We start from the raw sequence: 18318 nt of genomic DNA on the forward strand, positions 1-18318 counted from the left end.
AATAGGAATCCCAATCCGATTCATGCGAACCAAACAAAATTAACCGGATTTAATCAAACTGATTTCCATTCCATATCCAAAATGGATGAACCAAACAAGCCCTAAGTGATATTCAAAATTTAAAAACGACGATATTGGCCCAGGCTATTCATGGAATGAGGACCGCTCAACGGACCCTACATATTTTTTGAAAATGCCCTCTAAATATTTTATCAATAATTTTTATTATCATGCATGCATCACATGAATAATTTAAAAACAAAAATAAAAATAAAAATTAGAATTAAAACTAAAATTAAAATTTAATAAAGATATAAATTTAAATTTTAAATTTGAATTTAAATTTTTAATTTAAAGCTGCAATCAATTTTAAATCTAAATTTAAATTTGAAATTAAATATAAAACTAATTCAACAGCTAGATTTGAAATTAACATTAGTGTAATTCTTAATTTTGAATTCAATTGAATTTAAAAATTAATATTAAAATTCAAAATTCGAATTTACATTTGAGTGTATCTAATATCAAAGTTTAAATTGAAAATTGACTTAAAGAAATATAAGAAATATAATTATAAATTTTGGAACTACTTAGAGATAAAATTGAATAATTTAAAATTTAACTAGTGGTAAACTAATTTCGAGCTAATCAAGATTAGCATAACACTCTGTGTTGTGAGATAACATGAGAAATATTTATGGTATAGCACATTCTATTGAAAGAGCGTATATGATAATGTGATATTTTTTAGAAGCATTCGCGATAGTTTAAGATTTTGAGTGGTTATAAAATTGCCCCGAAAAATATTGGCGGTTCGAACTCTCACGAGCATGTTTCAAAATTTAGAAAATTAATCTCCCTGACTTTCGACGGTGTTCTTAAGGTAAGGAACTTTAGAGGGAAAAAGTTACATACTTAATTAGAGGGAAAAAGTTACATACTTAATTAGAGGGATCGCATTTCGGAAATTTGAAGATGAGTTTTTCGCCAAGTCCAGATTTCACACTTAGATACATAATAATAATAATATGATTTGAACACTCATAAAAGATGATAACATGCGTGTACGCACTTTTAATATGCACAAGACATAGACTATAACGAAGGTATGTTGGTATAAGTAAAATTTACCTTTGTCCAAATAATAGGTGAAAGATGGAAAAAGTAATGAGATTTGAATTCTTTTTTTTTACCCTCAACTCAGTTGGTTTGTTCTTGTTATAGTGGCATCCGACTGCAACATACATATATACCGATTATATACTCAGATACAAGTTTAGTTCGAACAGATATATGAGAATTTGGTAAATTGCACTATAGGTCTCTAAACTTTAAATTTAGTCAGGCTAAATTACAGAAAATTTCTTTGTCAATATCTGCTTTTTTACTTTTTCTCTCCGTCATTCAAAAATCTATACTTCGTCCCCTTAAAAAGTAAAAAATATTCATTTCGGTTCTTGCCGTCAGTGTTCCATTAAGGTTCCGTTTATATTTTATTTTTTAAATTCAAAATTGTTAGGATTTGGTTAGATTTGTAGTTGAATCCTATTTTGGATAAGAATTAATATTTAAATCTGTTGGAGATAAATTAAGATTTAAATATTAATTAGAGTATAAATCTAAATAGATTAGAATTAATATTTAAATCTATTAGAGATTAAATTAAGATAGATTTATATATTAATTAAAGTCGGAATTCTAAATATACTAGGATTGGGTATGTTTTCGTAGGTGCTATATATATATAGCATTGGAGCTAATTAATTAGCAAGAAGCCAAGAAGGCTGTGAGGTGTACTGCCAAGAGAGAGATTCTCTTTGGGGTGTGAAGTACCTGAGAGAAAAAGAGAGAGTTATCCAATGAGTTGAGTACACCTAGTGCACGGGTGCGCGTAGAGAATTGTCTACTTTGTGGGATTATAGAAGACGAGAGAAGGGTAGAAAAGATTCAAAATAAGGGCTCGGGTTGTAGCTACTCTGTTGCAGAAGAGGAGTCAGATGTAATCTTTTCTTATTTAATGAATTTTATTTTACCTGCATATTTTTCTTTTTTATTATTATATTAGCTTTTTCTGAAGAGACGAGTTTATGGTGAAAACCCGATTTGACGTTTTCGTTGCGGAATCCCAATAATCTGTTGCGGATTCATAAGATCCGGTACCGGGACAAGTACCGGATTCCCAACAATTAGTATCAGAGCTGAAGGTTACCGATCCAAGGGAGAGATCGGCGAAAATGGCCACGAAATTCGAAATCAAGAAGTTCGACAGCAAGAACAATTTCGGATTGTGGCAAATTAAAGTACGGGTAATCCTCGTACAGCAAGAGTTAGACGAGATGTTGAACGGGAAGGAGGCGAAGCCGGTGGAGGTCACGGATGCGGCAAGGACGAAGATGGAGCGGAAGGCGCTGAGCACGCTTCATCTATTATTAGCAGATGAGGTTCTTTACAACGTAGCCAGCGAGACGACACCGACAAAGTTGTGGAAGAAATTAGATGATCTGTACATGACCAAATCCTTGACAAACAGGTTGTCTTTGAAGCAACGATTGTTTACGCTGCGGATGCAAGAAGCGGCAAGTCTACATGAGCATCTAAACGAGTTCAACAAGGTGGTGGCCTAGTAGACTAGCATCGGAGTCAATCTGGATGACGAAGATAAGGCGCTGATTTTACTATCTTCGCTACCGGCGACATATGAGCATCTAGTGACCACATTGCTTTATGGCAAGGAGACCATAAGCGTGGAGGCAGTCACAGGGGCGCTTCTCTCGAACGAGATGCGGAAGATGACTCAGGAGTCCGGCATGCAGAGACAGGATACTGCTTGGTGGTGAGAGCGAAGAAGGAGACGACAACATCAGCGACTGAAGATCGACAGAAGAAGTCACTATTCGAGGTGGAGTGCTTTTACTGTCACAGGAAAGGACATATCAAGCGCAAATGTCGGGAACTTCAGAATGATCTGAAGGAGTTAAAGCGACAAAAGGAGAAAACTGTCGTGAACCAGAACGAGGCGATAACAGCGATGGCGCAGGCGGCAAAGTCGGAGATGATCGATTCTGATGTGCTATATGCGGCGACCGGAGGTGCGAAAATTTCGGATGATGCGTGGGTGCTCAATTCGGCGTGTTCCTTTTACGTATGCCCGGAGGAGGTGTCTTTTGCCACCTATAAGGCGATCAAGGGTGGAAAAGCTCTGATGAGGAACGGGACGGCGTGCAAAGTTTTGGGAGTCGGCACGGTAAAGATCCGAATGCACGATGGGATCATGAGGACGCTGACAGGTGTGCGACATGTTCCTGGATTGAAGCGGAATTTGATCTCGTTAGGCACGTTGGACTCGAAGGGTTGCGATATTTCAGTTTCAGGTGGAGCTATGAGGGTCTGAAAAGGAGATCGGGTCATGTGCGAGGCGAACAAGCGTGGGAATTTATACGTTCTGAACGGGAGCACAGTCAGAATAGAAGGAAAGACGGTTTGGGTTCCAAAAGTTCGCGGATGTGCAGTCGCTCGAGGCGAAGCAACGGATGCAGCAACATCGAGCGGAGAAGACAAGCTCAAGGTGGAGCTTGCATGGTAAGCTCGATGTAGCGGTTGAAGACTACAAATTCAACCAAGGTGGAGATTGCTAGGATTTGGTTAGATTTGTAGTTGAATCCTATTTTGGATAAGAATTAATATTTAAATCTGTTGGAGATAAATTAAGATTTAAATATTAATTAGAGTATAAATCTAAGTAGATTAGGATTAATATTTAAATCTATTAGAGATTAAATTAAGATAGATTTATATATTAATTAAAGTCGAAATCCTAAATATACTAGGATTGGGTACGTTTTCGTAGGTGCTATATATATATAGCTGGGGCTAATTAATTAGCAAGAAGCCAAGGAGGCTGTGAGGTGTGCGGCCAAGAGAGAGATTCTCTTGGGGTGTGCCGTACCTGAGAGAAAAAGAGAGAGTTATCTAATGAGTTGAGTGCACCTAGTGCACGGGTGCGCGTGGAGGATTGTCTTCTTTGTGGGATTATAGAAGACGAGAGAAGGATAGAAAAGATTCAAAAGGAGGGCTCGGGTTGTAGCTAATCTATTGCAGAAAAGGAGTCAGGCGTAATTTTCTATTATTTAATGAATCTTATTTTATCTGCATATTTTTCTCTTTTATGATTGTATCAGATTTTGCTGAGAAGACAGGTTTATGGTGAAAGCCCGATTCGACGTTTCCGTTGCGGAATCCCAACAATCTGTTGCGGATTCACAAGATTCGGTACCGGGACGAGTACCGGATTCCCAACAAAAATATTTCTAAAATTCTCATCCATACCCACACACATATGCCACCTCACTCTGGCCCACCCCTCTGTCCATGCGTAGATGCACACCCTTGCTCTCTGCCGCCGGAATGAACAAGATTGGGAAGAAGGACATAAAGAAAATGAGGACAATTTGTTCATTTTATCACACAATATTTATTTATAAATATTTTTATTTTTCAAAAATATAAAGTTTAGATTTTTAAACGACAAAAAAAAAGAAAAACAGTTATTGGCCTAAGGTTTTTATATAATTGAGCCATTTAGTTAATGCGGAGACAGTCCAAACTGAAAAATTCTAGAATGCAACGGGTATATTAGTGGCGTGGCGTAACAAACCAATCAAATTAATCTTTTTAAGAATATATGTCCCATCATGATTGTAAAAAAGTATTTTTATTGTACTTTTGTTTGAAAAGAATAAATGTGATTGGCTTGTTATTGATGACGTGGTGCAAATGTGACAGTGTAGAATTCCTCTTCCAAACTAGGCCACGCCCTCAGCTCCAGAACATTCCAAACTAGGTCCCAAAACGTTTCTTTTTTTTTAAAAAACAAGTTTATTTTTGTTTTTTATTTTTTTGATAAATTGAGATGTTTAAAATATATTATAATTTTTTATNTTTAAATCTAAATTTAAATTTGAAATTAAATATAAAACTAATTCAACATCTAGATTTGAAAGTAACATTAGTGTAATTCTTAATTTTGAATTCAATTGAATTTTTTCAAAATTCGAATTTACATTTGAGTGCATCTAAGATCAAAGTTTAAATTGAAAATTGACCAATAATGTAAGCTGAATTGGGCACGCTATTGGCGTTACAAGTGCCTTGGTATGCTTGATAAGGATAGTAAGCGCGCTTCGGAGGTCACACCGTTGTTAGATATGATGAAATCGTAGGCCTTGTCCACCCAGCCGCCTTTGCACCCGTAGCTAACAGCACAATCGAGAACTTCTTGCTCCGATAGAGATACTAAGTACCCTGCTTTGATCTTGTAGATTCTTTTCACTGTCGCAATTGCACTGAATGCCCAGCAAGAACCTATGCCAGAACAAAGTTTTACGTTAGCATAACTACTATAAGCAAAGTTATATATGATATAGCCATGATATAAGGAAACATTCAAACTAACATAATTAAACGTTATTTGCAAGTACAGAGCTGCTTTTAACTTGTTTAAGATTTTGAGTGGTTATAAAATTGTCCCTAAAAATATTGGCGGTTCGAACTCTCATCACGACCATGTTTCAAAATTTAGAAAATTAACTAGTAGAGGGAAAAAGTTACATACTTAGAGGGATCACATTTCGGAAATTTGAAGATGAGTTTTTCGCCAAGTCCAGATTCCACACTTAGATACAAAATAATGATTTGAACACTCGTAAAAGATGATAGCATGTGTGTGCGCACTTTTAATATGCACAAGACATAGACTATAACGAAGGTATGTTGGTATAAGTAAAATTTACTATTGTCCAAATAATAGGTGTAAGATGGAATAAGTAATGAGATTTGATTTCTTTTTTTTACCCTACAACTCAGTTAGTTTGTTCTTGTTACAGTGGCGTCCGACCGCAACATACATGTATACCGATTATATACTCAGATACAAGTTTATTTCGAACAGATATATGAGAATTTGGTAAATTGCACTATAGGTCTCTAAACTTTAAATTTAGTTAGGCTAAATTATAGAAAAATCTCTCTGTTAACATCTGTTTTTTCACTTTTCCTCCATGTCATTTAAAAATCTATACTTCGCCCCCTTAAAAAATAAAAAATATTCATTTCGGTTCCTGCCGTCAGTGTTCTGTTGAGGTTCCATTTATATCTTATTTTTTTAATTCAAAATATTTCTGAAATTCTCATCTATATCCACACACATATGCCGCCTCGCTCTGGCCCACCCCTCTGTCCATGCGTAGATGCACACCCTTGCTCTCTGCCGCCGGAATGAACAAGATTGGGGAGAAGGAAATAAAGAAAATTAGGACAATTTGTTCATTTTTATCACACCATATTCATCTATAAATACTTTTTATTTTTCAAAAAAGCAAAGTATAGATTTTTTTTTTTAAAAAAAAAAGAAAAACGGCTATTGGCCTAAGGTTTTCATATAATTTAGCCATTTAATTAATGCGGAGACATTCCAAACTGAAAAATTCTAGAATGCAACGGGTATATTAGTGACGTAGCGCGGCATAACAAACCAATTAAATTAATCCTTTTAAAAATATATGTCCCATCATGATTGTAAAAAAGTATTTTTATTGTACTTTTATTTTGAAAAGAATGAATATGATTGGCTTGTTATTGATGACGTGGTGCAAATGTGACAGTGTAGAATTCCTCTTCCAAACTAGGCCACGCCCTCAGCTCCAGAACATTCCAAACTAGGTCCCAAAACGTTTCTTTTTTTTAAAAAAAAAGTTTATTTTTGTTTTTTATTTTTTTGATAAATTGAGATGTTTAAAATATATTATAATTTTTTATCAGATTTTCCGTGATTCCATCAAATTTAAACAGTTTTGACCATTTCTGGCAATTGAAACTTGAATAATTTACTAAAATTTTCAAGATATATTTATAAAATATATCAAATAAAATATTCATATATTTACATAGGGCCGAAGGTAGGACGGTATCAATCCAAATTGGATTAAACCAAGTTCATTCATCGAAACCAAACCATACTTAACAAAACGTCTTTTATTAGGTAACTGCCAAAGAGGAGAACCATGTCGGTCCAGGAGAACACCTAATATTTTTTAAAAAATTTATTTTAATAGAATAATTTTTTTAAAAAAAATATTATTTATTTATGTATAATTAATGACTAGTAATTGTAATAGAATAAAATTTTCTCATTATTGTAATATTTTTTTTAAAAAAAGATTTATTTTTCATTATTGTAAAATTTTTTTTGATCCGTCTCTGATTTCTCCATCTTATTATGGTACAAATTGAGAGAAAGCTAGAGTACACAATTGCATTGCATATAGTTAAGATATTGGTGTGGCTAGGTCGAGTTAGGCTAAACGGAAAACCCTTATTTCCACCCTAGTGTGCGCACATACACAATTGCATTGCATAAAGAGACACATGTGATCCATTTTATAGTACTAACAAGCAACACTAGTACACAATAATGAAGGAGCACATTCAATTATAGATATTCAAACTTACATACTGGCAGGACACACCGAAACAGAACAGAAACCACAATGTCGAAGCAAGCTTAGCAATTGGATGCAGCAAACATCCTTATTTATGTAAGTAAAGCAAATAAGATAGCAAACTGCAGTGTTGCTAAATCATTTGCTTCCGACTTATTACGTAGCTTCAAGTTTCAGAAACCATCTTAATAACTTCGGCATTAGCCCCTGATTGTAGAGTGGGAAAGGAGAAGGAGCCATGGCGATTCACATACTCCAGATGACGATGACACACCTCTTGCCATAGCGGACGTATCCACCCTCACCCCATGAGCTGCCCCACGAGTTCCTTACTATCCAATATTTTGTTCCACTGCTATCCTGCCCGTAACCTATAATGGTATGGCATGATTGAGACTAGTTCACAAGGTCCGTAAACACACCGCCATGGTAATATGAAAGTTTTCAGCTGGCATCGATAAGAGCAGCTATTGTTGATTCGACACAGCGTACATCATGCTGCGTTCGTCGTTCCTTCGCACATATGAATAACGCATAATGTAAGCTGAATTAGGAAAGCTATTGGCGTTGCAAGTGCCCTTGGAATGCTAGATAAGGATAGTTTCTTCGGTGGTCACACCGTTGTTAGATATGATGAAATCTAGGCCTTGTTCACCCAGCCGCCTTTGCACCCTAGCTAACGACACAATCGAGAATTCTTGCTGCCGATAAAGATACTAAGTACCCTGTTTTGATCTTGTAGATTCCCTCCACCGTCGCAATTGCAGCGAATGACCAGCAAGACCCTATGCCAAAACGAAGATATATACGCATAGCATAACGACTGTAAGCAAAGTTATATCTGAGATTGCTATGATATAAGAAAACATTCAAACTAACATAATTAAACTGTATTTGCAAGTACAGAGCTGCTTTTAACTTGTTTTCAATGGTTTCAAGCAATATGGAGGTCCTGTTCTTTTTGACTCACACGTACTTTGCTTACTTTAGTAGTATGATTATTGCATAACTTAATAATAGTAAGAGACTCAGCAATAGAGCTAACTTGCAAATAGATTGAATCAAGTCGAAGCCTGTGAACATTGTCCTTGAATCCTTAAATGCGATGGATGTGTCTTTTTATCACCATGTATGTTTTGATAGTTAATTAACACTTATATATACATTTGATGCTAAGTTGATTTTTTATACTAGATTCAATACTTCATTTCTTTGTACATTGATAATGTTGTGATTATACATGTTTAGACACTTTAATAGCCAAAGTAATGGAATTATTGAGTTTTAGTGGCGGAAATTTGTCCTTTTGTCCAGAAAAGGCAGAAGGCATTCGGGTAGCAAGCATATTTGATCTAAGCAACATGTTAGCAGCATCTTATAAAGTTAACTAAGAATAGATTTTTTTCTTTTTTCTAGTTGAAGAAATGAAGTTGCATTGACAATTTATAGTCTAAATTATTTCTTACCACAGGGGTTTTGATTCTTGACCTCGTTTACGGCACCATAGTCTCTCCAATCAATACTTTGAGGCACCGCGGAGATGTTTACGTCATCAAATGACACCACTGGCTCTCTCTCGATATTTAGTGGGAGAGATACGCCGGTATATTGAGCAACAAATTCGCTTTTTGTCATATCGGTAAACTGATTGATACCGAGAGTGTACGAATTTCCGTTGCGACTGTTAAAGGTTTCGATATGCTTCACGTTGTTCTTGAATATCTGAAACCGGCGCATCTTCTCGTCGTCGTCCTTGTAAACTCGGCCGTACTCCGCCATCCATTCTTCAAACCGCTTCATCATGGGATCATTGGGTTCGTCACGAGAAGCTGCCGATGGCGAAGCCCACATCGCACAGAGAAACAAGAAAAGAAACACGAGTTGAACTTTGGAAGCCATGCTTATGTAGCACTAAATATCTAGTATATGTATGAGGAACTTGGAGATTGAGCTACAAGAGCTTTTGTTGCTGAGAGTATGGTCTCAAGATCGAGTTTATATAGAAGTTCATGCCTTCGAATGTACGGGGGAGAATTAATGGGTGGGGGCCTACAAGACGTCACAAATCGCCATCAAATTAAGATTAAATAGTTCTGGACGGCTTGCGACACCACATCGTGTGGTCACTAGTGTAGTGATCCGCGCATTACGCCGAGTAGATACTATTAAAATAAAATTTTGTATAAAATAAAATATTAGTTTAGTATGAAAAAATAGTAAATATAGTCTATATTATAAACAAACACTTCTAAACAAAATAAAACTAAAATGAAAAAAAATTAATCGTTTCAATAAAATTATTCAAGCTTGTTAAAAAAAAAATCGCATATCATACAAATGGATGATTAAAATTAATTTTATAATACAATAATCAGTTAAAATATCATATAGCAGTTGATATGACTAAAAAAAAACTCACAATAATTAATATGCAAGACAATTAATATATACAGAGATAATGTGAAACCATATATACATTATGAGGAGATGATGTGAAGCCATACATCCTTACGTGTCTGTCGAGGTCTTGAAGTGCGTGATGTTGAAAATAATTATTACAACAGAATTACATTATAAGAACACATTTTCAGAACACTTTTGTGTAATCATATTTATACTAAAATTTTTAAAAAAAATTTAGTAAGATCTAAATATAAAGCGCAATTCAATTAAAAACAAAAAGTCTCCTACTCAACTAGCCGCACTCAGCCCACTCGGTCTACTCGGCCTGATTACAAATAGAAAAAAATAAAAATAAAAAATTGATCACCATCTTCTCTTCTCCTCCTCCGCCGTCGCAGCATCTTCTCTTCTCCTCTGTCGCCGCAACTGACGAGGTAGAATTCCGGCGGCTGGAGTTCGGTTGCGAGAATCTCGCAGGGACCGTCGAGGGCTATAATCGCCACATGTCCTTCTGTCACAGTTTGCTAGAGGAGTGAGTGACAAACATCAAATCTGCCATACATATAACGACCCCACATAGAATAACACTTTTAAAAGTGTCGGTAATTTAGCTAACATCATTTTTTTTTACCTATACTGAAATTTAGAAGTGTCGCTATGTACCGTTTTTGTTGTAATATTAATGGAGGGGGAACCTACGGTTTCGAACGGATTGTTGCTTGTAATCTAAAAATTTTAACACATTCTCAAGAAACATCAACAAAACTTTTATTAAAATTTAAAAAGGAGGGTGAAAGATCAAACGGTAAAGGAGAAGAGTAAAAAAAAAATAATGTTAGCTCTTTAAGCCTTATTAAATCTAAAGAAAAGAAGAAAAAGTTAAAAAAAAAAGTAGACCCTACTAATCCTAAAATTTAGTCATAAAGATTAATGTATAGATATAGTAGTATAGATATTCTAATCACAAAAATATTTAAGTTTCTCTACTTTTGTCACATTTTAACTTTATAATTTCTTTCGTAGGACATTAAGTGACTAAATAGAACTCGACGTACCCCTACTCGTCATGAGATCATCTTAGGTGCAAGCAAAAGGAACGTACGTTTCTCCATTTCTATCTTTTGACTCTCTAAATTTAATCTTTCGTGCATAACTTCTTGTCTATTTTTCTGTTGCTTAAGCACAACGCAGAAAATAAAAAGACAAGTGGTTTAGCCCATTATAAATTTATATAGAAGCCTAGTATCATTCAAACTCGAGGCTACGTCATCTGATATTATGTAAAACTAGTGTAGAGACTCGCGCGACGCAGCGGATAGATAATTGAAATAAAATTTTAAAGTTTTAATAAAATTTATATTTACAGCTTATTGATGTATAGAAAGCTATACCATATTAAGTACAACCAATTTGCATGACTAAATTTAATTTTTAAAAATTTAAAATTATAGTTAGAAACTTATATAATTTTTTTTAAAATTATCGAAATATAGTAAGAGACATACAATTTTATCATATTATGTAACTTTTGAACATTCCATTGTAAAAGATAAAAAAGAGCCAGCTCTAGTTGTATCAAGCACTTCTGTCCAAGTATCAAAACAAATTGAGAATATGAAACACATAAACAATAAGTTAACGTATCTGGCTTAAGAAAATTTTGGGTGAGATCTCAGGTTCCAATCTCCAGTTCTCCACATCATACTTTTTAGTTTACGAAAGGGACTTTACCTACAACAGTGCCTACTCAAAAAAGTGGTCATGGGATGAAAATAAAATAAAAACATAAATTAAAAAAAACTAATAATTTTTGGAGCACTTCTTCATCCACACGAGCTTGCTCATCCAAACCTTATATATCTTCTTAAATTCAGCTGGTAGTTGCCCCCCTCGTCGAGTCGCTTTTGGATTTCTATTGGGATTTATGAACAAACACCTCATCTGCATTACCAAACTGTGATATCTAAACCGATATAGCCTTATTATCACATCAACCACAGAAATTCTAATTCTAAAATAATTTGGATTTACTAAGAAGTTCCTGCGATTCTCAAGAAGCGAGCTCCCGCGCAGCGTCCCCTTGAAGAGGTGGCTTAGAACGCCGCTCGCCTCGGCCCAGTTGTGGGTGCACGCGAGCTGCGCGAGGAGGCAGCCGAGGCAGTGGCGGTTCACAGCTAGCTGCTCGGCTTCGCAGGATGATAATTCTCGAAGGAAGCAACGTTCTTTGCAGGCTTTTCTTCTTCTTCTTTTTCTTTTTCTTCTTCATCGTCCTCATTATTTTCATTAATGCAATGAGAGAGAGAGAGAGAGAGAGATGAGCGTTGTGGTGGGAGATTAGATGATAATGTTGCATGAAAAATATCAGGTCATGCAAAAAGTAGAGGGCGGGGGAATTAATGGAGGATGGGAGTTGATTGGAGTTACAAAACCCACTCATTAATGGAGGAGTTACAAAGCCCACTCATTAGTAGGGGGCGGGATTAATGAAGGAGGGGAGTGGACTGAAGTTATAAAACCCACTCATTAGTAGAATATCATGTATGTAATTAAATATTACATCATGAATTAATTAATTAATTTAATTTCAAGGTGAGTGCTAGAAAAATCACCTGTGGAAGAGAAAGAGCCAAGAAAGAGCCAATGAAGAAGGTAGCGCCTCCGTGATTTAGTAGATTTTTACTTTGTTTTTCTGTAGTTTAAAAGTTGCACTTAATTATCATATAATTTTATTTTTATTTTACCGATAGAATTTTGACATAAGTTAGCAAAGTAAATTTTTTTTAAAAAAAAATCATAAAGTGATATCCTGCTTAACAATAAATTCTTACAATAAAATAAAAATAATATTAGTAGAATAGTTAAGTACTAGTGTAGTGACCCGCGCGATGCAGCAAAAAAAAATATTTTAATAAAAATTTACAAATTAAACAAATAAATATGAATGTAAAGAAGAAAAAAAATATATAACTAAATTTGATTAGACTTAATAATATAAAAAACACATTAAAAAATATTTAAAATGGAATCACAACTCAACAAAAAATAATAAAAGAAACCGAAAAAAAAATAAGAATTATATGAGAAGAAAAATTATTACATAGATATTATAAAAAAAAATTGAAATATTGCAAGTGAAAGATAACAAATATTAAAGAGCACACTGAAAAGATTTTAATTGACATTTAACAAATCAAATAAACAGATTCATCCATTCAATTCTTTTTTTGACGCAAATAAAATTTTTTTAAAAAATCAATAGTGAAGTGACCCCAGCATTATATATATATATATATATATATATAGACACACACACGCGCGACATCGACGCGATATTTTAATTATTATATAATACACCATGATAATAATCCAATATTATCAGTATCACATTAGTGTCGGCTTGTATTTAAGAGGAAAAATATAGAAACCAACAATAAAACCAACAATAAAAAGCCCATTGAATAAGCTTCCCAGGAGAAAAAAATCCCCATAATAATATTGGAAAAAATATTCTAAACATTCAAGACAAAAAAGAATCATCTCTCTGAAACAAAAGGAAACTTTTCAAAAAGTTAGAACGAATTAAAACAAACATAAAATGTGCCAAAAATAAAAATAAAAAAACATCCAAAAATGCTTTCCTAAGCTCCAAGCGAACAACAAATTAAATGTGAAAAACGAAAAAAGAAACTACTGCTAGAAGTAGAGCTATAAGGAATCGAACCTTCTATTCTATTGAGCTCTCAATTCAACAGGTGGAAGGTCAATAATCCTACAAAATTTTGTTGAAGTACATGCATTCAATTGTGGTTTTATTGGGAGATGAGGAGGGAACGGTTTTGGAAGATGAGGGGTTTTGGAAGTTGGGAGATGAGAGGGAATAGTTTTGGTGCAATTATATGCATTCAATTGTGATTTTATTGGGAGATAAGGAGGGAACGGTTTTAAAGATGAGGGGTTTTGGAGGTTGGGAGATGAAAGAGAGCAGTTTTGAAAGAAGGAGATAACGCCATGTCAGCAAGATATTGGGGATTCATGGATTAGTATACACATATAACTTTTCAAATCATCGTAAAAAGTGAAAAAAATATTAAACAACAGTAAGAAAAATTAAAATTTACCTAATTTAATTCATCACACTAATTGGATCCCAATTCATTCATTTCCATGATCCAAAGATTCTACAATCTCATTCTCTCAACGATATGTGCGTACAAATTAAACTTATATATGTTACACCAAAAGTCAAATCAGGCATTATAATTTTTTAAACTTTATAAAATTATATCAAACAAATTAAATTTTAATTTGTTTTTTAGAGGAAAATATAATTAGTTACATATTTTGTTCATTTTGAGATCATTTTTTATCCCCGAGTAAAACCTAATAAGAGATGTAGTGCCAATATGCATATGCTGATCCTTGAAAATTTTTAGAATGTATCTGTATGTTATCTTGATAAAGTGGCATGCATCTCCAATCAATCAAAGAATTTTTTTTAAATTTATTTGTTCCATAATAATTATTAAAAATATAATTTTATTATATATTTAAAAATAAATATAATTAATTTATTATTAATGATGTGATGTAACTATGATACAGTAAACTTTTTTCTGCCAAGCCATCTATAACGCCTTTCCGGATAGATAACTGCATGCAATACATTCTTTCTATATTATTAGGAAGCAGTTTGCTCGTCCTTTGTTTGGACAGATGCAATCATGAATGAGGGGGCCCGACAAACCCTCACTCCGTACACAAGAGTTATTGCAGCTGATGTGTTGTTTATTGGAATCGGACCACGTGTTGCACATACGGACGAGGTGTGATAAGAAAAGTCTCATAAATTATTAATACCGTCCAGGCTCTCTTGAGCGATTAGTCTCTGTCCAAAATAATCGTGATAGTTACAAAATACTTGTTTGTTATATATCATTTGTGTCGCTTAAATATTCTATAGCTGATATTCAAAATTTTTTAAAAATGCCCTGTAGATATTTTATCAATAATTTTCATCATCACGCATACATCACATAAATAATTTTAAATTTTAAATTTATAATTAAAATTCTGAATTTAATTTTAAATTTGAATTCATATTTTGAACTTAAAATTGTAAGTCAATTTTAAATCTAAATTAAATTTGAAATTCAAATTCAAATTTATTTTTTGAATTTGAATTTCAAAATAAAACTTTGAAATTAAATATAAAACTAATTAAAAATGTAGATTCACTACAACAAAATTAAGTTATAGAGACACATGTTTGAGACATTTCAGTGTAAGTGTCTCATTTATTTCAAAACATTAAAAATAATCTATTTAAATATAAAGTCTAATCCAACAAAAAAAATAAAAGGTTACTTTACTCAACCCACCCAATCCAGAGCATTCGACCCGATTACAAACAGAAAAGGAAAAAAAAAAAAATCGATTAACATCTCCATTTCTTCCCTAACTCAATCCACTGAAATTCTAGAAGAAAAGCCCTTCAATTCTCTCTCCTCCTCCTCTGCCACCGCAGCCAACGAGGTAGAGTTCTGACGGTTACTAAATGTTTAAATAAGTGTCGGTAAATTAGCAGCACTCTTTTTAAGTTATACCGACGCTCTTTAACTGTCACTACATATACCTAGCGATCCCACATATAGCAATATTTTTTTAAAATGTCGGTAATTTAGCAACCAATATTTTTTCTGACATGTACTGCTGATATTTAAAAGTGTCGCTATATATCGTTTTTGTTGTAGTGATAAAAAATTCACGCCCCTTGTTGGCCTTTATCTTGTCCACATGTTGCAGCCGTGGTTTTGGCATGAAGAAGATCGACTTCGGCATTATTGAGGAAAAATAGATTTAAGTGATTGATAGCTTAAAGTTAAAATTGTAGATGTCAAATGTGTAGTTTTACTAATGTTTTAGTCAATTATGCTCAAAGGGAACATATATATAGTTCAAAAATTTGTTATGCTTTTAATCCTATATAATTAAGTAATAGGGGTAATTTCAAATGTTCCGGTCAAAAGGTACAAAATATAACAAATGTCTTTACAAAATTGTAGATGTCATTTTTACCACTATAAATTTATGAATTATAGCAAAAATATCCATTTTCCGGTTAACTAAGATTATCGGACCAATTTTTGTATATTATATAATGAATCAATTATAATCTAATTCTCACAGTCCATTAGAAAATAAAGAAGTGAATATTTATAGGATTTCACAACAGTTCCTAAGTTAGAAGACGACCCAAAATATGCAACGTCCGAGTTCGAAGCTGGTAACTAAAGTTAATTTAATGTGTTAACTTCAATTTACCCCGTGATTAAGTAGATTTTTTCACTTTTTCCTCCAATGGTTTAAAAATTCATCGACAGAACCTGATGTCAGTTACGAAAGTGAATTTTTTTAAAAAAATTATAGCATACTATGCTCTTTAACAATAAATTCTTACGATGAAATAAAATAAAATTGTAGAATACTTAAGTATAACTCTTTAAGCCACGGAATGACCCTGTTAAATATAAAAATATTTAAAACACCGTTATCTAACAGCTTAAGCTTTTAGAGTACAACGATTGTTTAAACATTTTTATATTTCAGTTTCGTTCATTTTGCGATTTTCTTTTCTTTTTTTCCTTTTTAAAGTAAAACGTAGAGACTTGGTGCTTGCCAATGTGCATGTGATGAAATCATTAATTTCTCTCTTGTCCATTATTATTTTGAGAGAAAGGTACACTACCTGCTTTATTCATTAAAAAATAAGTTAAACAAAAGAGTAAGATAAAAGAATCTCCGAAGTAGGCCGAAAAAATAAAAAAAATAATTAAATTAAAAAAAACACATAACCAAAAAAAAAAGAAAAGGATATCCTCGTTTAAACACTCTATTCTCCTCCTACTGAAGCATCAAACATCTGATCGAGTTGACAGCTAGTAAGAAATTAGTATTAGCCAATCTAAAAATAACGATGTTCCTTACTGTTCAGATAACTTACCAATTGACTGTCAGTTCAGTCATTCTATTTCTAACATACTGAGCACTATCCTTTTCCATGCATCCACTTATCTATCCCATAATAATAACCTCTCTTGTCCATTGTTGGATCGGAAAGTTGCAAACAAGAGTGGGACAACTTTTCACTCCGTCCGCAAGAGTTGTTGTCGCTGCGCTTGCACCTCATTTATTGTTGTTGTATGATTGAAATTATTTAGAGCATGTGTGGCACAACATGAATAAGAATAAGAGTTTATGCATATATATATATATATATATATATATATATATATAAAATTGAGCTCATATGCTTTTAAAAGTACCAAGTTATTAGTGCTTGTAGATTTTTGGCCATTGGATTAAGAGATATGCGGTTAGGATGATATGGGCCCCCTAGGGTTGAGTTGGTGGTTGGTTGCATAATATAATCTAATGGTTGAAAATGATTCGAGGAGTAGATCTAACGATAAAAAACTTAAAAGCACCAAGTGTTTGGTGCTTTTACAAGCACCATAGCCGTACTCTCTCTCTCTCTCTCTCTCTCTCTCTCTCTATATATATATATATAGTAGGTCTTATGTGCTATTAGGAGCACGGGGGCTCCTGTGCTCCTAAGCCGTTTTCGATGATGGAGCTTCCGAATCGACGATCGGTTCTGTTAGACTTGATCTAGCATATTTGAAGTATCTAGGAAATAAATTTTGTGACTTTTTTATAATATTTATCTAACGATCGAAAGGGTTCAAAATCAACGGCTGAAAATAAAAATCTTACAAAAAGTCGTGATATAGCATTAAAATTTTCGATCAAACATATTGATCTTGCTGTAAATAGTATAAAGAATTTTCTATCAAAATTTCATCTAATTTGAATACATCAACTATTAAAAATTGTTGATTTTGAACTCTTTTGATCGCTAGAAAAATGATACAGAAAAATCACAAAAATTATTTTCTAGATAGTTCAAATACGCTAGATCAAGTTTAACGAAGCTGATCGTCGATTCGGAAGCTTCATCATTGAAAACGGCTTAGGAGCACGGAGGCCCCCGTGCTCCTAATAGCACACAACACCTGCAAAACGGAAACTCCATAAGCTGTCCCTGCAAAAGTCCTAATTTATGCAGATATGTCCCTCTGATTAACATCTGTTAGAGAACTGTTTATTTTTTAACAGTTTTCATGTGAAATGACCATTTTGCCCTCACAAATATATCCCTCCAAAAGCATCTTCCCCCTCTCTTTCTCTTCCTCTTCCTCTTCGGGCCGCCGGAGCGGATGGCGGCGACGGCGCGGGTCGAGCTCGCCGGCGACAAAGAAGAGGGAAGAGAAAGAATGAGAGGAAGAAAAAAAGGGAAGAGGAAGAAGGAGAGGAAGAGGGAGAGGAAGAGGGAAGAGAAAGATGAAGAGGGAAAGGGTTC

The 18318-nt window shown here is 33.9% G+C and overlaps 1 long non-coding RNA gene and 1 pseudogene across 1 annotated transcript; both read right to left on the reverse strand.

Moving 5' to 3' along the window:
* On the reverse strand, positions 7414 to 9486 carry LOC109710931 (annotated as a pseudogene).
* On the reverse strand, positions 11417 to 13793 carry LOC109710933. Its single transcript, XR_002216478.1, has 2 exons — positions 13621 to 13793; positions 11417 to 11840 (listed from the first exon to the last, which is right to left on the reverse strand). It is a non-coding gene; the product is annotated as an uncharacterized LOC109710933 (long non-coding RNA).

Source organism: Ananas comosus, linkage group 5 (assembly GCF_001540865.1).
Source record: "Ananas comosus cultivar F153 linkage group 5, ASM154086v1, whole genome shotgun sequence".
In the NCBI taxonomy this organism is placed as follows: Eukaryota; Viridiplantae; Streptophyta; class Magnoliopsida; order Poales; family Bromeliaceae; genus Ananas; species Ananas comosus.